Source organism: Plecotus auritus (genome assembly GCF_963455305.1).
Source record: "Plecotus auritus genome assembly, chromosome: 9".
NCBI lineage: Eukaryota > Metazoa > Chordata > Mammalia > Chiroptera > Vespertilionidae > Plecotus > Plecotus auritus.
The window spans coordinates 14,082,028-14,105,401 of NC_137783.1; positions in this window are offsets into that span (position 1 = coordinate 14,082,028).

Here is a 23,374-nt window from a genome sequence, read left to right on the forward strand (position 1 = left end):
TGGCCCACGGGCCGTAGTTTGAGGACCCCTGCTCTATTCAGACCATCATCTCCATAATCTTGTCATGAAAACTACTTAATGCTCCTCACAGTGTCAAAATCTCTTGCCTCTGGGTTTCCTGTCTCTACCCAGAGCACTCCTCCCCTGGCCCTTTATTTGCAGCCATTGAGTCATCTGGTATATGGGGTGCTACAATATCCGTACGAGTAAAATTTGCTGCATCTAAAACCTGAGGAGCACTATGATGTGTTTTGCTTCCATTGTGGAAGAAGATGAGATTTGTAATAATGTGTCCTTCATTTTGGAGCAATGTCCTAGCACACCACAAATTATTTAACTCCTAAAATAAAGTCACTGATGTGAAATGCCCTTCAATCTGAGTAGAGTTACTTGCCCCTCTGGAGCACATGTACATTACTAACCTCTCCAATACACTATCTTTTCTTGAACATCCAGTGATATTGCACAATGTCATCAATGTAGGGCACTATGTAGTGTTCTGGGCAAAAGATGACCAAGGTCTTTGGGGACTATTTTATGACAGAGTTATAATATAGAGCAATAAAGTTAGCAAAACCCTTGAGAAAAGACTATAAATTAGGCCTATTATTCATTTTGTATGAATGAGTTCCCTTACTGACAGGTATGGGAAATTCCAGATTAATGGCCTTAATGCATACCTACTGAGTTTATATTAATCTGCTCTAGCAAAGACATTACACATTATCACTGCAAATGGAATTGAGGCCACTACTTGGTTGAGTTTGTGGTAGTCCACTATTTTTTTTCAGAATATGGGCCAGACTAGTGGAATAAAATGACATATAATGGGAAGCACCACTGCAGAATCCATTAAATTATTAAGGATGGCTCTAATTTCTGCCACCCCACTCCCTATTCTGTTTGAATTTTCTATCTTGACTAGGTTTGAGGACCAGTTTAAGAGGCTGTCAATAAATTTTCCTTTAGGAAAATTACTTATTTTTAACTTCACAAATATCATTATAAAAAGAAATGTAGAGTCAGGCCTTGTAAAAGGTGAGTTGGGTCTTTTTTTTTTTTTTTTTCCAAGAGAGTGGCTTTGGATCATCTTTAAGAAAGAATGAAGGAGAAAGAATGAGCCTTTTTTTTCCTTTTTTTTTTTTTTTTTTACCAGTTCATTGAATCAGGAAACTTTAGAAATCCAACTAAATCAATATAACTGTTTCCATACCCTATCTTTGAATCCTCTTTTCCAACCTGTGTCATTACCTTGACACAGAAGATCTAGCAAGTTTGAACTTTGAAATTTTTCTGGAGCCCTGCTACTCTTAATATTAAATACTAAGCTTATTTCTGGCCTTTTTCTGCTCTCTGGCTATAAGAAATTAGAGTCACTTAAATGCCATTGCAGAGTCCTCTGTCACTCAAGCCTATTATTAAATTGCTAATTAATTACTCTCAGCCTTTCATTTTCTTTTTAGCCAATCACCCAGTGGCCCTGCTTATTATCACTTGCAATGACAAAACTAACATTTTTCCTAGATTGCCATCAACTCATCTAATGTAAAATATGCTTGCTGGAGGTGCTGAGTCAATCGTTTCAAATTTGGCTTGCAGACAGAATCATCGTATCCTTAAACATTTAGTAAAATGCCCTATTGTCCCCAGGACAGGCTCAACATTGTTCCAGATGTCAAAATGAAACAGTGAACATATTGCTTTTAAAAATTATCAAGTAGTTTCAGATAATATAAAGCAAAAGGTTAATGGACTGTTAAGAATTCTTATTGTCTATAAGATGGTGAACTTATTTCATATAAGATGTTCTTCATGACTGATCTTTGATGATATCTTAAAATCCATCTGCTAGCACCATTCCCCACATATATTCTACATAGGGATTCTGCCCCATACTTTCTCACCTCCAAATGCCATGTGCCCTGTACTGCTTAGGAGTCCCAGCCCATATTTATAAATTGTACATTTTTTATCTTGAAGTTGGCCCGACTTAAGGAATGGGAGCCTTTCCATTCTGAGGTCATGTATAAAGCTACTTACTCTACATTCCCCCAGTCAAACAGGGCTGGCTATCAGTAAGCTCTCCAAAAAGGGTGTATCAATGTCTATGATGCAAAAATAATAACTTTTATAAACAGCCAAACAGAAAATTAGATACGTTTCCAGATGCAAAGGAGAAAACAATATGCAGAAAATAGAAAGTAGTCAAAATATTAATGTGGAATTTTAAGTATATATACATATATTTTTTTTCATTTTGTATTTAATATTTGTATAATGATATTTATGAAGTTAAAAATAAGTAATCTACCTAAGTGAAGAGGAAACATATTAAATATTAGTTTCTTCCTTGTATGTGACAATGAAGAAAATAAATTGCCCCATTCTGAGTGATTTAGGTCTCCCTTCATCACTGGTCCAAGCTGACTTGTCAGGGACATGTTTTCAGATGGGATTCCCAGCATGGTTGTAATTTTATGCAACTGTTAACTATATTCCTAGAGCAAAAATGAATATAAATACTTTAGTGATAATATTTCAGTACTGTTCCACGGAGTGCTTTATATAACTTACTCCCAGAGGTGATGAAAACTAAGCAGATGATGCCTGCAAGGTCCTAAGCTTTGGGACCTTGGACTCTTAATTGCATGGACACACACTATTTTTTTCCCATCTTGGACAAAAAAGCAAAACAATTTCCTCCTCATGTTTACTGACTACCTGAGACAGGAATAGGGTGATCATTATTATTTAAACCAAGTCAGACAGGCAAAGACAAACACTGTATGATCTCACTTATTTGTAGAATTAAACAGACACACACACACACACACACACACACACACACACACACACACAAACACACAGGCTCATGGAAACAGAGAACAGGTTACCAGATGTGGGGGGTGGTAGATGGGGGAAATAGGCGAGGTGGTCAAAAGCTACAAACTTCCAGTTGTAAGATGAGAAAGTTCTGGGGATGTAATGCACAGCGTGAGGACTGTTCACAACACCATATTCTATATTTGAAAGTTGCTAAGAGAGTACATTTTACAAGTTCTCACCACACAAAAAATGAAACTACGTAAGGTGATGCATGTGTTAGCAGACCTTACTGTATAATCAATTTGTAATCAATAGAGACATAAAATCACTACACTGAATACCTTAAACTTACACATTGTTACATGTCAATTACATCTCAGTAAAGCTGGAAGACAAAACACAACACAAACCATCCTGCAATCCACCGCCATTATAGTTCATGATAGAAGAAGCATCCGAACAACAGAAAAGAAAAAGGATATATTCTCTGAATACAGGTGTCCCATTACTTACTTAAGGAAATAAACCACATTTGAAAATAACAATGAGACAACAATCAACACAGTGGGCCTGTGCACAAGCATGAAGCCCATACACTACTGAGGTAGAAGCAGGGTTGCTGAGTTCCCAAGATGAGAATGACACGACTGGAACTTGGGATCTGTAGACTTGTGTTTGAGATCAGACAAACTCTATAACACACCGGCAAGCTGCATATCTCGTTGAGCCCCACTTTTCTACCTTTAGAACTGATATAGCAAGGCAACAACCCTTTCTCCTAAGGAAAAGGATAAAAAGGTACCCCTGAGACTGAAGAGATTGGACTGTCAAAAGATATAAAATGCACTGAAATAACCAAGACTTCAGTTAAGTCAAATCAAATGAAGGTATTTTCTGAGCCAGAATTTCACCTTGAAAAAAAATCAACTTTTCAATCAAATCAATTCCGTATAAATGAAATGGCACTTATGTTGTACTTATAAGACCATTTTCATATTTCTAATTGCAAAAGTAGGGACTTTGACCCTCCGTAAAATGATCTCAGGATAATAACCATTATTTAAAACAGCAATTAAATGTTAATAATGATAGTTATACATTTTTATTTCTCTTATTTTATGCTTATAAGAACAATGTGAGGCAAGAACCACATATGGAGCCGAGGAAATAGACTTTCAGAGATTCTGTAATTGGTCCACTCTTGAACTATCAGGAAATAACAGAAAAGAATTTGAACCAAGGCCTGTCTTGCAAGCCTGGGCTTTTGATTTCTCCTTTAAAACATCTTGAACAGAGAGTATATTTGTATACCTTACCTAGCTGTGAGAATTCTTCCTAGGATCAGAAACTGGAGGTGGAAGGGAAAACTCTGGAACCAGAAACACCCAGGTTTGCATACCAGCTACATGAGCTTGAGTAATTGACTTACCTCTCAGAACCAAAGTTTCCTCCACTGTAAAATAAGGATAAAGACACTACCCTTGAAAGTTTGCATATGGATTATAAAGGAATATATGGAAACTAACACATTGCCCAGCACATATTCAGTGTTTTGCAAATAGCACTATGGTTTTTCCTATTACTATGAATGGGACCATTTGATTTCCTATGAGAATGACACAAGTGTCAGGGCTCTATCCCACACAGGTTTGCACATATACTCAGACTATGGATCAGTTTGTCTTCACATGTATGCAACATGGTATACAAGCACCATGCAGACGGGGAAGGATAACACAGGCACCACTGCTATTAATAGAGACAATAGCCCACATACTAGTATACAGCACTTACTACATGTCAATCATTGATATAAATGCTTGACACACATTCAAGCCATGCCAACCCTACGAGGCAGATGATATTATCTCATCATCCATGTTATAGATTAGAAATTACAGGAAAAAAAAAAACAAAAAACAACACATCAGAAACTTACCTATGTCAGGAGGCGATGAAGCCAGAACGTGAAGACCATTTGCCTCTAGATTCTATCAACATCATCATGTCATAGATGAGAAATTACAGAAAAAAGGTTAAATAACTTACCTATGTCAGGAGGGGATGAAGCCAAAACTTGAAGGCCATTTGCCTCTAGATTCTTGTGCTGCTAGGGTGACCTTAGGAACTGCAAGAGATAATGCAAGGAGGGGAGATTAATGGGATTGTAACACTTGAGTGAAATTGACTTTTATTTTTTAAGTGTAACACAAAACGAGGCAAACTAACCAGACACAAAACTAAACAGACATCGAATGTAGCATTACTCAGCCTTTTGTTATTGAAGTTCTCCTGTCTCTCTTCAGATTTGGTAAGTGTGTGTGTTTTGTGTAATAGTAGCAGTAGAACATACATAAGTAAACATATTTGACTCAGAAGATTCTGCTTAGTTTGATAATAATTAATTGTACAACCACAAAACCAGCCCACATTTACACAGCACACAGACATAGTTTCAATAACCTAAATATATTTACTCATGTCTAATCCTCATTCTATGTCTTTGAAAAAGGTGGCGATTATGCCTATTTCCAAACAAGGAAGTTGAATCTCAGTTTTGACATCTAAGTCAACCTGTTTCTGACTCTACACTGCACACGTTTTCTTTTATAAAGTAGGTATGTACTGCTTCTGTGTTCCCAACTGTGCTGGGCACTGGGCAGATGGAGATAAATAAGACTGCAGCCTTGAGTGTCCTCAAAGCCAGTGCAAGAAAATGACTATCAGACCTACAATCATGCAATACAATTCTTTAATTTTTGAGAGTGTGCCATGGAGGAAGAGTCTGGAATGAGGGTGAGAGGGTAGAGGATCAGGGAAATTCTGAAGAAGTTGACAATGGTTAAAATAGAGGGCTCAGGCACTCTGTCCCATGGCCCTCCCTGGACCTCCAACAGTGACACTTTTTTTTTTATCGAACAGCCAACTTCATCCTTGGGCTTTCGAGTGCACATTTAACTTGAGAGTTTACAGTATATTTTGTCTTGGTATGAAAGCTCTAAGTAAATGTTGGTTGAATACCAGTGCTGCTGTGCATTCTACACCTTTGAGTGCACCTCTGCAGGCACAAGAGTGTGCAGCACATGAAGAGGTATTTGTTACTTCCTTTAGAGCAGCCGTGGGCAAACTACGGCCCGCGGGCCGGATCCGGCCGTTCTATCCGGTTCTCTTGCTCTCCTCTCAGCTCCTTTACTTTGAATTTATATTAGTTCACACAAACACTCCATCCATACTTTTGTTCCGGCCCTCCGGTCCAGTTTAAGAACCCATTGTGGCCCTCGAGTCAAAAAGTTTGCCCACCCCTGCTTTAGTGCCTTTTTTATTCAACTGCATTCCAAGCAGTACCCTTTAAATTGCTGCAATTAGATTAAGAAATAACAAAAACACATTTCCTTTTATTCTTTACCAAAAAACAAAAAAACAAAAACACAATTCAAGGACAATTCACGTTTAACCACTATGGAGTTGGGTAGTGAATCACTAATTTCTAATGTCCACAGGGGCAATTGACTCTCATTTCTGACACATGTGGTGCTGTCCTATTGAAGTCTAACCAACCCTTAACTGACCAAATGATGGGTTGATTCTCATGCCCCCTACCTTTGACCCAGCCCATACACAGCAGAACTTTCCCCCATGGAGTGCATTTGATAAAACAAAAGAATCAAGTAAGAAGAAGCATCCTGGTGAGAACAAAATGTGCACAATGCCTGGTCCTAACCAAGCTGTGAAACTGAGAGACAAAGGGGGTAACACCTGGGCAGTGAGAGCCACTCAGAATCCAAATACATGAATATCAGCACACTGCTTTAGCTATGAAAAAACTTAACTTTTCAGGATACAACCCCACATACCCAAGACTTACCAATGCTTGAAATTTACTTATAATTACTTTTTTATTTCTTTCCCTAAGAGTTCCAGGTTACCCTCCTTGTGGATGACTTTAGCAATCAATAACTGGCTAATAATAGACCATTAAGTGGGAGGAGTTGGGTTTCAAGATACTTAATCCTCAGACAGGATAATCAGTTTCGGTAAAATCAAGAGTGGACACTACAGGGGCACCTGGAGTGTGGGATAACCCAAAGTTAGCTTTGGAGTCCAATAGGCCTGGGTTTAAACCCCAGCTCCCCTGCCTTGATCAACCCCTCTCTGTATCTCAATTAGTTTCTTCATACAATGCATTTGCAGAGTCATTGGGAACTTGGACTAGAACCATGGATATGAAAAATCCCAGCTCAATATTTTCCACTGCATCAGCGGCAGTAACTCAATAAACAGTGTTGTTCTCGTTGGCTATTCCTTAGTCATTTGACTGGCAGCAAAGATGGGTTTAAACTCTTCACTCTTTCTTTTTAATTTCTTTTTTAAAAATATGCTTCAAATATAGTTTACATTCAATTTTATTTTGTATTAATGATTCACTCTTTCTTTTTAAAAAAATATGTTTCAATTACAGTTTACATTCAATATTATTTTGTATTAGTGTCAGGTGTAGAGCATAGTGGTGAGACAATCATGTATTTTACAAATTGCTCCCCCTGATACTTCCAGTACCCAGCTGGCACCATACATAGTTATTACATAGGGATATAAACTACTCACTATTTAACCAATACATCAAAAATATAAACAAATCGCTAAGTGGTATCTCAGCTTCAGAATTTTGTCTTCAAAATCTAACCATGATATATTTTGTCAAATGCTCTCTGTAAAGACCTGCAAAACTTTGATAATCTAGAACTGTGGTTGGCAAACTGCAGCTCGTGAGCCACATGCGGCTCTTTGGCCCCTTGAGTGTGGCTCTTCCACAAAATACCAGTCTGGGCGAGTCTATTTTGAAGAAGTGGCGTTAGAAGAAGTTTAAAAAATTTGGCTCTCAAAAGAAATTTCAATCGTTGTACTGTTGATATTTGACTCTGTTGACTAATGAAATTTCTTTTGAGAGCCAAAAACCGACTTCTGCACATGGGCCACGAAGTTTCAATCCCACTGTACATGCACGCTCGCATGTGGTATTTTGTGGAAGAGCCACACTCAAGGGGACAAAGAGCCGCATGTGGCTCGCGAGCCGCAGTTTGCCGACCATGGCTCTAGAGCACTCCTGCACCTTCTTTCTTCAGGTGTGTATCTTTGCTTTCTTTCTCCACAAGGTGTGCAACCAGGGGAGTGGCAGGCAGGGGCAGCTCACCCCAAACTAACTCCCTGAACCTGTCTCAATGGCCCTTCTTTTGCCCCTGTAACTTGTTTCCTGAACCCACACAGCCCAGCTGGCTCATTTCTTCTGCCTCTATGACCTCCTTCTAAAAGGCTAAGGAAGGTCTCTGAGCAGCCCGCTCCTATCTTCTCTTAGAGTGTACATTTCTCTGTATGCAAAATAAACTTCCTTTTGCACTAGAGTTCTTGGCTCTGAATTCTTTCTTTGCTGAACTCAAGAACCTAGACCTGACATTGCCAGTAACAAAACAACCCAGAAGGGTTTAATGATGATGCTGTACCAAACAGAGAGGAACAGAATACAATATAGTAACATGATTGCAAGTAGAATTGCAGGTTAATAACATTGTATTTTACAACTTAATGGGGCATACACAGTCCCAGATTGGAAGTAAATGAATGATAGTACATAAATGCCTATCCTGGCATTTCATAAATAAATTATTATAACACTAATTGCAATTAAATTGCTGTTCTTCAGTATTACCCTATAATTACACAATACCTTGTTCAATGCCTGGCTCTTTCCTAAGATGTCATCAATAGAAGGACTTGACTTAGCTAAAATGGTCAGGGTAGTAGTTGCTCCACACAGTAACTACATACGAAAGCATTGTCTTTCTTGTTGATGCTTTGTTTGGTTTCTGTATCTATAGAAGAGGAAACTAGCACCATCACGAGTAGGGTGAGCCTGAGCCCCTCTTGAACTGTAAGAAACACCATCAGTTCTGATTTGGTCCTCTCTCTGGGATGGTGATTGTTGCTAAGGCTTGAAGGAAACTTTTAGGTCATCCAGTTTCACCTTCTTCTTTTCCTTGATATAGACTGATATCTTACTGGTCAGAAATGCTGCAACTGTGGGCGTGACTCTGGCTTTGTGAAAACCTCCACCAGGTTCATTTGGGGCCCAGTGTTCTTCCTTTGGGCTTCCAGCCTTTCTATGTGGGTTCAGCTCCATCAGTGTTTTTCCCCACATTTTCTCACACATGTGCTTGCTTATGGGGGTACCTGAGACCAGGCCCAGGATCCACTTTGTGTTCCCATACCTGCAATATAGTAGGTGCTCTAGAAATATTGTTAAAGAAAGCGGAGAACATCAAACCTGCTGCTGCTTAGGCCAATCACTAAACGCTAATGTGCGTTTATTTAACTTAACCAGCAAATACATACTTAGTATCTGCCTTGTGCAATAATCTCTAAGAAAAACACACACCAAATATTTAAGGTGTGATCGTTCCTTTCACGAAATTAAAGAATCATCTAGTTGAAAAAAAGGAAAAAGGAATGCAATGTTGAACTGACCAACCCACAGAAACACAATTTTCTAGGTGCAGCATTGAATTAAGATGTTATTCCTCACCAGAGCCCTAATAAACAATGTGCTATTATTTCTTCTTTTACTGATGCAGAAACTGAGGCACAGGTTAGAAAACATTGTCTCTCTGCAGGCAGGTTTAAATCCAGGCCACATGGCTCCAGAGCATACACATGTATATAAAAGTACACATAAGGGCATGTACTATATGACCATGTCAAAGGTTCAGAATTATCCAAAGTAAAACCGATAAATCGCTGAGGTAGTAATTAGTAAAACTTCCTGTGCACACACCAAAAAGACAGTTTGTAAACTGGGAACGCTCAAACCAAAACATGCAATGAGGCCCAGGGGTGTATTATTACAAAGCAGCTTACACAACGAGAAAGCAGCGACTGTTTATTCTTCACAGTGATTGGTTACGATGTTAGAATTCTCAGTGTTTTTCAGTGTTATCGCACATCGACCTTGGGAAACAGTTCAAGTTCTGCATACTAGTATGATTTCCAGAGGCACAAGCACGAAATGACCTAGGTCAAGTTAGTCTTGCAAAGTAAGCTAAATTAAGCTTTGTTTGTATGACTGCACTGGTTCTGTCTGCTCAGGGAGACTTCAAGGTTAGTCTCCGTTCGTTTCTGATTTTACCAACTGTCAAAATATAAATGCGATCAATTCAAAGGAGGGGAAGTCATTGGTAGTTAAGAATTAGAGAATGTTTCACAGATGGTGAGCGAAGTCTTTAAAGGTTGAGAAGACAGATATGGGCAAAGGGGAGGCGAGGAGGGGAGCAGGGTGGGAAAAGTCAGCATGGATGTGTGAGGGGGCATGGGGAGCAGGAGGAGGGGCCCCAGATAAACTGCAGGCAAAGATAAGGCTGGAAAGAAAACTGTGAAAGGCTTTGACTGTCAAATTAAAGATCTTCAGAAGTCTTGCCACCCAAGCACCTGACAAAGATTCTCTCCTTGACCAAACTCTAGTTAGGATCCTCTGAGCCCTTGACTAGGCATCAACTTTGGTCTATAAAGACTTGATCTGACACTAGCTGATTCCAATAGCTCAAGGCCATGTCCCTAGTGAGCGCCCTGTTAGAGTGTGTGTCTTGCAAAAACTCAAAACGTCTAAGCAATGCATTGTTTGCTCTACTCAACACCAGAGAGAGGGCTCTGTTTTTATCTAAAAAATAACAAGGATAAAGTAAGTGGCTTACTTTATGGTCATAGTATTGGTTTATTTTTTTACCATCTTAGACTGACACATTTCCAGAATTTTCTACAACAGCATATGTTATTTGTATTATTTAAAAAAATGATCCCAATGCAATTCACTTTCACACACTTATTAAACACACACACTGCCTAGTATTCTATTAGAATCTAGACGAGCGATTTTCAACTGATGTGCCAAAAGAATAAAAAAAAAACACACACAATACCTGACTGTTTAGTCGGAGGCACTGAACTCTTTTCCCTTAGATTTGTCAAATTAAAAAATGACAACAGGTAATACAACAATAGCTACCTGGTGTGAATGAATCAAAGTTACACCTATTTTTGTTTGTCAGATGGACAAAAAATGTTTTTTGGGATGCCGCAGAATTTTAGTAATTAGTTTATGTGCACCATGAGATGAAAAAGTTTGAAAATCACTGCTCTAAACTGTACACAGCACAATCATGTGATACCTGCTTTGAATGATCTCACAATTTCATGACAGAAAATAAATAGAAATACTTTTGAACTTAAGACCTAACATGCTCGTTCTCCTCAGGTTTGTTAGATCTTAAAATAAAGGCTCAATGGCAGGTAAATGCAACACCACTCCTTTTTCATGCACAACCACACCCATTCATTGTATCAGAGGATGGGAGGAGGTAGGGCCCAGCAGGAAATCAGACCTTGAGGGCTGCCCAGTTTTCCCTTTGCAGAGGTTTTATACAGTCTTTTTTGGTTGGTTTGTTTGAGGTATCTGTGATGTTAATGTCCAGCTGCTTTGACTAGTGGAGGCCCCAGGCTTTGTTTGGACCATGACAATGCTTGGTGGACATCTCATTTTGTCCCCCCCCCCCCCCCCCCCCGGCTCCATCCTAACTCTCATACATAAGAAATCAGTTATCCCTAAATGAAAGATGAAATCAATATCCATGTCAGGCACCACTGTTCTAGTTAATAAGGGATTTTGTTAAATTAGGAAGGTGGCTGGTAGAGTTGTTTTCAGTTCTTATTGACTAAGACTGACCACCCTTTTTGAAGAAAATAAGATAAGCCCTTATTTTCCAGTGTTTGGCCAGCCAGGCTGCTGTGTCTGCAGCGAGGGGCTGAGTTAGCAGACAATCGGATCTGGCCTTCTTGATCTAATCCAATTCAATTAACAATCCATTGTGATCAGCCTGATTGAGAAAGGCAGCTCTCGGCCTTCTGGAAGGCCCTGGAAATTCTCAATATCCTGGAAGAAATCAAAGGTCATGGCCATACAGAGATGGCGAAACAAGGGGGCTAACTGGATATCCTGGATAAACAAATATTTTAACCATTTTTGGTCAAAACTACTGTCATTAACAATAGCAATGATTGTGTGACAATAGATGTAATTTAGGAGGCCTTTCTGTCCCTGTCTATCAATGGTTGCTGCTGGGATTTAAAACTGGATTAGTCTCTTTCAAAAGGTCAATGGTCTTACCCACCATGATCTATCCCACTGGTACTTACTTATTCTAATATCACAGGTTCATCGGGTCTAGGGGACCCTGTGCCAGACAACCTGAGGTTCTTTTTGAAGGACCACCCATCACAGACACAAGCAGAATCAGTAGCTATTTATTAGTAAGATGTGGGGTCTATGATCGCTTTTGAAAACCCCTGTTGATATTCAAATTGTTATATGTAAGTGGTGGGGTGGAGCAGAGTGGGGAATGACTGATGGAACCACTACCAGATTTAAAAACAGTTTCTTGAACTATTTTCAGATATTGTGTAGCACCTTGGACAATAAGGCAAACCAGCATATAGGGAAAGTAGGGGCAGATTTCATGGTATTTACTGAGGTCCCAAAGCAAAGCAGTAGGTTTTATTTTGTTTTCTAGAAAATAATAAGCTTCTTAAAAACAAATGTCAAGATGCATCTTAGTGAACTAAAGGAAAAAGATAGTTTCCCCAAGTCAGTTGCTCTAACGGACCAGGTATAATATTATGCAACAGTATTTTCAGTATTTTGTGAGAAAGTAGAGTGGGCCTTACCATTTGCAACTGAGGAAACTGAGGCTAAGAAGTTAAATAAATCGCCCAAGGTCAAGCAGCTGTGGATTTTTAGTAGGACCCCACAAGCTTCCTGTGTTCATGGCTCCAATGAGGTAGGTCAGGAGCAAATAGAAGGGACTGAGGGCAACAAGCTGGAAAGCTGTGGCCTTGAACCCATTTTGTTTGGGTTGCTTCCAGCATGTACCCAGATCTTATGATTTGGAATAGAAGAAATTCACATATATGTGTGTTTATAGAAAGTGGGTGTATAGTTCATCCTAATGGCCTCTCCCTTGCTAATGAGACAGACCAGAGTTTGACACTTAGCATTTGTCTCCAAATCATTCTTATTTTCCCACTGTGAAAATGAACAGGGTGATCTGAATGTTTTCTGGTTCACTGTGTTGGGAGGGAATGGGATTGAACAGAATGAAGGGTGCTCCTGTAGCCATTGATGATAAAGAGCTGTCTTAAAGCCTGCATTTAACAGAGACAATATGATAAACTAGGCTTTGTATGTGGAAATGAAAGACCCAGATTTTCACATTATCCAGTGTTCTCTTGGGGTGGGGTGGAGGAGGGTGGGCAGAATAGAGACAAGTCAGCAGGGAGAGATCTTTTTTTTTTTTTTTTTTTTCTGCTTATCAAAATCACCCTAAGTGATGCAAATTACCAGAACAAACGAGTGGCCATATAATTAACAGTTTCTGCTTCTGACAGTGGCAGTCGCTTCGGAATAAACTTGTTATAGAGATAATGGCTCTAATCATTTCCAGTTGATCAGAAAAACAACTCTGAAGCTTTTATCTTTGGAGGGCCAGCTTCCAGTGAGAAAAAGGAAACAATATAGCTGAAGATTGTCTTTGATGGGGCTGAAGGCAGAAATCAATCACAGCTCTGGCTAGCCTACAAGCACTTGAAAGCTTAACTGGTGTTTCTACAGGGCTAGTTTTATACAAGATCCATCGGTTGTGGTTTCTGCATGTAACAGCCTGACTGTCTAGAAGAGAAGGTTTATAACCTTAACAGACCGGTGGTTTGTCAGGAAACACAGTACACGTTATATGGTGGAGGTCTGTCCTTGGCCACTAACAAGTATATAATCATATATACGTGTCTATGCTCCAGAATTAAGTGGGAGTGGGTTTGCATTCTATGGAGGCCATTTATTAGCTGTTCTTCTTTGTGTAAATTATTCAACCCTCTGAAGCTTAATTTAATCGTCTGTAAAATGAAGACATATCAGTTAACATACAGGACTTTTGTAAGGATGATGTTAGATAATGCAGGCAATTTTTAGGTTGTCATTTTGGATGATTTATGTCCAAATTTAATTCAAGATTACAACTTTGATACGCATAAGAAAATTGTAATTCATATAGATTTTCCTTAGAGATTATTTCAAAACTCATAGGATAGTCAGGATAGGAAAGAAAAAGTATGTTAAAGGTTTTCAGTTGATGAAAAAAAAAAATCAATGCAATCCAGAATATTGTCCATAGGACCAATCATATGTCAATGGGCATAATGGAAAATGGCTTGCACTTACTCTAACAGCTCATCTTTCAGCGTGATGCCTGCCAAAACATCACCCTAACTACTGAATCAGAAGCAGATTGACATAGAAATATAATTCATCCTTGTCTTCCAAAGATTGGCTAACAAATGAGAAATAGTGGATATATCTCTATTGCAGAGTTTGTCATTCAGAATATAAATATATATCTCCATTGTAGGGTATATAATTCAAAATATCATTCATAATATAAAAAGCCTTGCTTAATGCCATGTACATGGAGAGTAAAGTTTACTGACAAATTTATGTTTCAACCTGTTAAACACTCCTCTGCTAAGATGATTTTTTAAATACTCGTTTCCCTTAGAACACAGTTCATCTCTAGGCTTGTCAGATGGCCTTCCCCCAGCTCCTGATGGGCATTAAATCTGACTCGGTGTCCACATCGTAGCAGTCTGAGGTTCTGAGTCACAGTGAAAATAAAGGCAGCATACTACCCCTCATGTGGCACTTTACCCTAGAGGCCCTCAGAGCTGTACAGTCCCAAGCATCCCAATTAGAAATGGTGAGATGACATTTGCAGTACCTGGTCCAATTTAAGGATCCATCTTCTAAAAAGGGCCAGTGACACAAAGTGCAGGTCACACTGACAGAGAAAGACACAGACTCACCTATTCCTTTTTTCTTTATTTATTTTTAAACCTCACTTTCAGTCAAGGAGGAAATAAAAGGACTCAGTCGTGTGGTTGCACATCTCCAGGGCAAGGGGACAATCACTGTGACAGCTACAAAAAGTGCCTTGAGAAATTGCTGGAAATTGGTTTAAAAACTATCATCCAAGAAACCAGGCAGAGGAATGTTTGTTCCCCAAGTTGGCTGTTTCCATCTGGGGGCACTACAGAGCACCACCGTCTTCAAATTCAGGATCACGTTCCTCAGACACCCTCTGTTGTGTGATTAAGGTCATAACAACTCCTGAAACAATTGTATAGGGCTTTTTGTCCACCCACCTATCCCCTAAATAGTGATTAGACATCAAACCGTACCCAAGGCACAAAAGGATTGTGCTTTCTGGGAAGTATATTTGACTCAAAGTTCCTTCTGCCAGGGGGCGGGGGAGGGGGGAAGGGCTGACATGGCCCATCCTGAGGCCCCCTCTGGGCCAGGCAGTGTGGGGGGGGGGGGAGGGGGGCTGCACACACTTCCGCCGACGGGGCAGGCTGCCATGGCCCCTCCTGACACCCCTCCCTCTGGGCCGGGTGGTGCCAGAAACTGATCATTGTCAACAACCTTCATTGCTCTGAAAGGTGAGAGCTAGTTAGCTGAAGCAGCCTCCACCTCTGTTTCTCCTATGTAAATTTCTGTTATTGGAATTTCCTGCCTAAAGGTTATGGGCATATCCCATAGTCTCAATAAAAGGGATAGCAAGGCCAGAGCAGGTGGTAGTCCTCCCACTAGAGGTGGGCTCCCGCCTGGCCCCCAGTATTCCCAAATTAATACTTTTCCAAGTCTCTTTTCATTTGTGTGCGGCCTTCTCCAGAACCCGAACCCTGAACTGGAACCCTAAACCATGTGGGATGTGAAAGGGGTTCCCACAGGGTGGCAACGCGAGCCTGTGCACGCTACCACCAGGGGGGCCACCCTTGGTGGCAGCCTCATGCCTGGTGGCCCTAGTCCCCACCCCTGTCCCCGCCCACCAGATCCTGAGTGCACGCACCTTTGACCGGGAGTGACTGGGACACTGTTAGGACCAATTAGCATATTACCTCTTTATAGATATAGACTGCAAAATGAGAGGAGTGTTCAAGAAACCTCAGGAGGCCACGGGTAAGAAGTCAGAGGAAGAATTTACTCTGTTTTGTTGTTGTTGTTCCAAGTAATATTTTGAAATATCCTATGAAAAGCTTTTCTAAATGTTGCAGAATTTAGCAAGTCTTGAAATTTTTCAATTCCTTGAGGAGAAAAAAGGTCCATGTGATGACTGTTACTTTATTATCATAACCTTGTGCTAAAATAAAAATATACCTAGCTTATACTGTGCTAATAAAAATAAAATATTAAAAAGTGAACAGAAAACAATCACAAAAACTGAGATATTCTCAAAATGAAGAAATAGAAAAAGAAAGATGAATGGAAAAATAGACATGCCTCTGTCTTTTAGCTTTGGCTATCAAGACAATTTGAGGATTCTGAGGTTTCCCAAATGGCCCATTAAAAGACAATAACAACAAATGAACAAAACAAACAAAAAACCCCACCAATTATAACATTTTCCTAGACTAGAGTTTCAAGAGATTTTAACTGAATGAGAGTGAGCATATGGCTAGAAGTACTACATGCTCAGAATCAATTCCTGGTTTTGAGTACTCGATTCTGAACTACCTATATGGGTAACATTTCTTTTACATGTTAAACCTGTTTTTCCATCTGTAAATTTTGAATAAAATAATAGTAATAACTGTGTAGAATTATGTGAGAGAATGCAAATAAATACATTTGTTTAAATTTTGATGTATAAGTACTCAATAAATGTTACCTAATAAATAGTATCAATATTATCATTTAATTGCCTCAAATAGTAAATTGATATATCAGACGTGGTTTTATAATAGAGATTGGTAAAAAACCAACAAACTAGAATCTACTTCAATCAGTTTCTACTGTCATTATTCTAGATTAACCTGCAGCCAAGATTTGGGCAAAAGGGCTCAAATGCTTGAACTGAAAAAGATTAACCAGAAGCACTGAAAGACTATGAAAAGAGATCCAAGGGAAAAACTAAGAGAGCCAGAAAGAAGGGCCTCCCAAGGAGAAAAACTGCCTAAGTAGAAGCTCCATCAATGAGCCAAAGAATACTCAGGGATTAATTAAACTCTCCAATAGCAGAAGACACTGATTCTAGCATTCTTGAACCCAAAAGCCCATATAGACCACTGGCACTTGTCTCAGCAGGAGAGGCAAATGCTTCATGAATATACAAAGCACCAGACCCACACAAAGGAGGCACATTCTTAGGCATTGATTCTGCCCATACATGCAAATATATATACTTAAGGCAAATAGAAATACACACAATGTCCATTAGGATTGGGATATGTGCCTGAATCAACACTCAGAACTCTCAAAGTATGCAAAACACTGTAAAAATGATAAATAATTAACCCTTATAACTAATAATGCCATGTTGAGGAAACCCTTTCTTAGTATTCTATGTTCTCTATTGGCATATCATTAATCCCATTAACAGTTAATGGGTACAATTAGGATCAGAGGACAATCATTAGAATTAAAGGTATTTATTTATTTATTTATTTATTTATTTATTTATTTAAACTAGCTAATCTCCAAACATGACCTCTCAAGGAACCTTGCCTTTTAATGTCCACTCTGTGATTCTCTTCACTTGAAACTTGACCAGTCCTACAACTTGCTTATAACCAATGATATATGGCAAAAGACATACCTATGAGTTTCAAGGCTAGGTCATAAGACTTTTTTTCATCTGGTGTCTTGGTTTTCATAAATTGCTTCTTCTATAGCCTCTAGGAAAGAAGTATGAATATCCTGAGATCAATACACTGTGAAAAAGCTCAAGCCAGTTACACAGAGAAGCTGTATGGAGAGATGCCCCACCAGTCAACAGCTGTCCCACCCACTCCACATGAGACTCCAGGCCTGTGAGATAAGAAGTTTGGTCTTCACTTCAGTAGTCTTCAGATAACTGCAGCTGCTTCATTGGACACCCCAAGTATGAACCACCCTGGTGATCCCAGTCGACCCACCTTTGATAAATTACATAACATCTTCCTGCCTAAGTTTTCTATTCTCTAAAGTGGAGTTAATGGTAGTCCCTACTCTTAGCACTATAGAGAAGATAATTTGATAATAATGGATACTGTTTTATAAAAGGAAATGCAGATCTACAGAATGAAAAGAAAGTGAAAGAAAAGGTATATAAGACTCTAAAATTACTTCCTCACTCAAAGGCCCTAAGAGAAATTGGAATAAATAATTACTATGGTTAAGGACGTTTACTAAAGGACCTATTTCTTATTTTCTGAACTTCACTGAAAATATTGTAAGCAAGAAAAATGTAAATAAAAAAAACAACAACACCAACAGCATCTTCCAAGAACCTATGCCTCAGAGACCATCAGTAGAATAACAATTCTTTTTGGTAAGTTGTGTGTGTGTATATGTGTACATGTGTGCATGTGTGTGGTTGTGTACATGTGTTTAAAGATAATGAATTCTTCCAAGAGGTTTTTTTTGTTTATGCCATAGGACAGTGCCTTAAATTGTCATCAGAATGGTCTCAAATGAATCCAGACCTCCTAATTCCACCCACATTCTTCTGTTCCTAAGCCAGAGAGTATTTAAAACATCAGGATTAAAGGACTGCACAATCTCACAGGCAGGGTCCTTGGAACTGGGCCTCACAGTGAGGTGATCTTCAGAAAAATCCCTGTCAGCAGCACACCCTGTTCTCTGACACCTCCAATTAAACTTGAGCCACTCCAGTTTGGAACAGGCTTAGGTAAATTTCCTCATAATTGCAGCTGGGATTAAAATTCCAACTGTTATTAAAAAGGGGAAGGGGTTGATATGGGGAATCAGAAGGTTTCAGCTGAGATAGGGATCAGGAGACCCTCAAGTCATCAGCACCACTTGCACGTGAGTTCCTGAGACAGATGGCAGAGTTAACTTATCACACAATTCTCATATGCTAGCACACTACCTGATATATAAATGTCTAGTAAATACTGATTAAAGGAATGAATAAATACATTTGTACTTAATTATTTCTGTCTTATATTCTGGGTTCATTTTTACACCTAGATGAGCCTTCTTACGTATCTGATTTCCCATCCGTAATGTAAACCCATGAGGACAGAAAATAACAAATATAGTAATATGAGTAGTTGCCACTTATTAAATCCTTACTCCTGGTAACAGGCCTCATGGGAGACACAGATCACATATGAATAGGGTCCTCTCTGTAAATCCATACTAAGCTGGTCTACACTCAGGCCTGTGCTGTCTCTGGTCTTCTTTTACTATTTATCTCAAATATCATCCATATAAAAGTCATTAAAATTGTGTTTATCCTTCAAGGCCCTATTCAAATGCCACCTCCTCCATGAAGTGTTCCAATATCTCTATCCTCTTTACTCTTTACTGTTAGCTCTTATGTAAAACCTTGTCCATTCTACTTTTTGGTCCTTAACCCCGTTGCAAGATTTTGTATTTACATGTTGTCTCTTCCTCCAGGCCATAAGGTTTTCTGGAGTGGATTCCATGTCTTATCTTTCCGACTCTTCCAATAAAACTAGCAAAAAGCCTTGCACACAATCAGTGCTTATAAGGTTTGTGGTGACTTTCATCAACAATCTAAAGCTCTTAGCTGTAATTTGTCTGCTCTTTGCTCTGAGAAACTGCAGCAGCTCTTTTCATAATTTCATGTGACTGCCTCTGTTGATTTCTGACTGGTTTTCACTCCCTATATATAGCTCTTTCAAAAAAATTAGCCTCCTCCAAAGCTAGAGACACTGTATTGTCTTCCTTCTTGAAAGCACCCCACAGGAGAGCCTAGTGAGATTCCTATAATAGATATTGTGCTTTGCAGTTTAGATAGCAGCTAAGAACACATGTGCTTCAAGTGTCAGAAACTCAAATCACATTGTCTTGAGCAAAAATGGGAATGCAATTACTTCCATATAAGGTCATATCAAGAGTAGAACTCCAGTTTGAGGTGTGATCCATGGGATCAAGGGATTTCATCAGATTCCTGATGTCCTATTCCTCTAGCTTCTGCTTTCCTGTGTGTAGTTTCACATAAGGGGGTCTCTCCACATGAAAGCTCTAGAGGCTCAAACCATAGGACCAATGGGCTACTATAAATCAGAGGTTCCTATAGCTCCCTCCTTGAGTTTGATTCATTTGCTAGGAGGGCTCATAAAATTCAGGAACCTGTTTCCTCATTAGCTTATAACTCAGGAATAGCCAGATGGAAGAGATACATAGAGCAAAGCATGGGGAAAGGGTATGGAGTTTCCAGGTCTTCTCAAATCAGACCACTCTTCTTGAATCTCAAGTTCACCAACCCTGAAACTCATACACCTGGTCCTTTTGGATTTTTATGGAGGAAATCATTAGCCATTGGCACCTGATTTAACCTCCAGCCCCTCACTTATTCCTTGGAGTAAAGTTTCAACCCTCTAATCACAAGTTTGGCTCCAGTGGCAAACCGACCCACACCTTTAGGTGCTTTGTGAAAGTCATCTCATTAACATAACAAAAGACATATTTATGGTTCTCATTACTTAGAAAATTCCAAGAGTTTTATGAATTATATATTTTTTAGTATAAATCAGAACATAACAGAAACATTGACACATTTGGGGACACATTTGGGATAGATTTCATGTTTCCTATCTTGTTTACAGAGATGGTTCTGGGCATGTACATTTAGCAAAACATTTCTATTGCACACATTGAACACAGGTATTTATTGTACGTCATTTGTATCTCAATAAAGCCAATAAAAATGAAGGCAGAATAAAGAACTTTCCAGAAATACAAATGCTAAAAGAATTCACCAATAGCAGAACTATACTGTAAGAAGTATAGCAAGATGAATCTAATCTATGTAGGAAAAAATTCTATGACTTAGAATTCTCATTGATAGTTAGATTTTATGGCACAGGAAAAAAGAGACTAAAAGAAAAAGGTATTTTTAAAAGCCAAGATTTATAGATGCTATCATTCAACTCATTCCAACACAGCTTTAAAATAGCCTGTGAGAATCAAAGGAAAATTTATTATCCTTTATTTATTTAATGATTACATGTAGTTTAACTGAAAACAATGATATTAATATTCTGACCCAGAGCAGGTGGGAAAATGCCTTGTCTGGGCCTAGAGAATGACCCCTAAAGAATTGCCCTAACTGGTTTGGCTCAGTGGATAGAGCATCGGCCTGCGGACTGAAAGGTCCCAGGTTTGATTCCAGTCAAGGGCATGTACCTTGGTTGCGGGCACCTCCCCAGTAGGAGGTGTGCAGAAGGCAGCTGATCAATGTTTCTCTTTCATCAATGTTTCTAACTCTCTATCCCTCTCCCTTCCTCTCTGTAAAAAAATCAATATATATATATATATATATATATATATATATATATATATATATATATTTTTTTTTTTTTAAAGAATACCCTTGCAACTAGCTAGCATTCCATAACCTAAGTCCCAAGTAGAGTAAACAGAAGTGTTTCAGATGTACTCTAATACCCATGGCAATCTATTCTAGAAATGCCAGCAGAATCCTAGGAGGAAGAAGGTCGTCTTTCATGTAGATGCATAGAATTACTATGGCTCTGGGTAACTGGTCCATTTTCTACCAGAATTCAGACCATGGCTGTTGATGTAAGGAGAAAATTCATCTTTGCAGGGGAAGGCCATACAAAAACCGGGTTGATAAAACATCAAGGACCTTGCCATCTAGGCCAGGAATCAGAAACTACATCTGGAAAATCAAGTCTAGTGTGAAGAAACCAACAGGAAAATGCTCATAGATGGACAAAACCAAGGGGATAGGAAGATGAGGTTGAGAAGGCTGTCAAATCCTGGATACATTTATATCCAGACCACACAAAAGACACAACTAATGCCAGATCATGAGTCATTACAGACCCCATGAACTAGCACTCTAGAAGTGCTAATTAAATTCCTGCAGCTGCTCTGGAATGTCTCAAGAATTAGGGCCAACCAGAAGGTAGAAACCCTTAGTCAATTTTAGATGAAAGGGGGTGAGTGAAGTAGAGGCTATTTCAATGTTCTTTATCTTTTTTAGTATTTATTTATTTATTTATTTATTTATTTATTTATTTATTTATTTAAATTTTATCTTTATTGTTGAAAGTATTACAGATGTCCCTTTTTCCCCCATTGACCACCTCCAACAAACTTAAATGCAAATATGCTTCAATGTTCTTTATGACCAAGTTGATGGAGCTACTTAATCGGTGGATCTATTCTCACTCCCTCCTAGTTGAGTGCCTACTTATGGATCAGGCACATTATTCTGTGATTTAATTATTCCATTAATTCTAAGCCACTACACCATTATGATCTGTATTGCAAAAGAAAAAAACCCATAGAAGTGAACTATCCAAGGTCACAAAACTAAGACAAGGCCAGAGTCATAATACAAAGCTGAAGTTGCCAATTCTAGACCCTGCACTTTTAGCCACTATGTCATAGTGACCCCTGTACTTGTTGGCACTCTTTTGGTTGGGTTCAGGGACACACATCAGCTCACCAGCCCTAAGGGCATAGTAAATCCTCTAATGACCATTATTTCAAACCACAACAAAAGTACTGTCTTTTCCTTTAATACACAAGAACACTTTATTGATGGACTGGACACATTTCCTCAAGAACTGAAGTTCAATGAATACCCCCTAAAACCCAAAACCTTTGTCTTCAGCACATGAGATTAGTATTATTTTCTCCTCATCCCATGAACTAAAAGAGGCATGAGGTAAATAGTAAATTGGAAAAGTTGGAAGAAGTGAAGAATATCAACCATTTAGAAGTCAAGAGTAATTTGTAAAGTTATATTAGATTGAATTTATTGTGCCTACTTTGAAATGCGCCATAAACCTCTTAAACATTGAAATCAGCATAATGGTGTTGTGATATTGCGATGAACTGTACATTTCATCCAATAAACAAGTTCCAGGTACAGAAAAATTTGTTTAATTTTATTATGGATTTTTTATTATATTTCAAACAGATCAGAGTTAGATAAATTATTTAGTGAAAGAGATATGAATCCACCACCCCCTGCATGCAAACCAAATTTGATTCAAGTAAATGTATTTTTGATAAATGACTTGTGCCTGCATGATTTATCAAGGTAATGTGGAATGGCCCTAAAACAGCATGAAATTGGGCCTGTTTTACATTTGGTCCTTCTGTTGCAGACTAAGAATAGAGTAGCAGAAAATGTAATTCATTTCCATGAGGAAGATAAAAAAAAACAACTGGTATTGTTAAACTGTCTCAACAGAGAACAAAACAAAAGCAATAAACATAAAATTTGCTTGAATCTACAATCATGGAAATAATCTTTGATTGCCAAAGAAAGAAGAAACGTAAGTAGAGCTAACTGAGCTTATTAAACCATAACACAAAGTGCTTTCTTACTTGATAGACTTGAAGAGGCCAAAGTCAGCTTAGAGTTAGACGCCACCAACACACTATGGG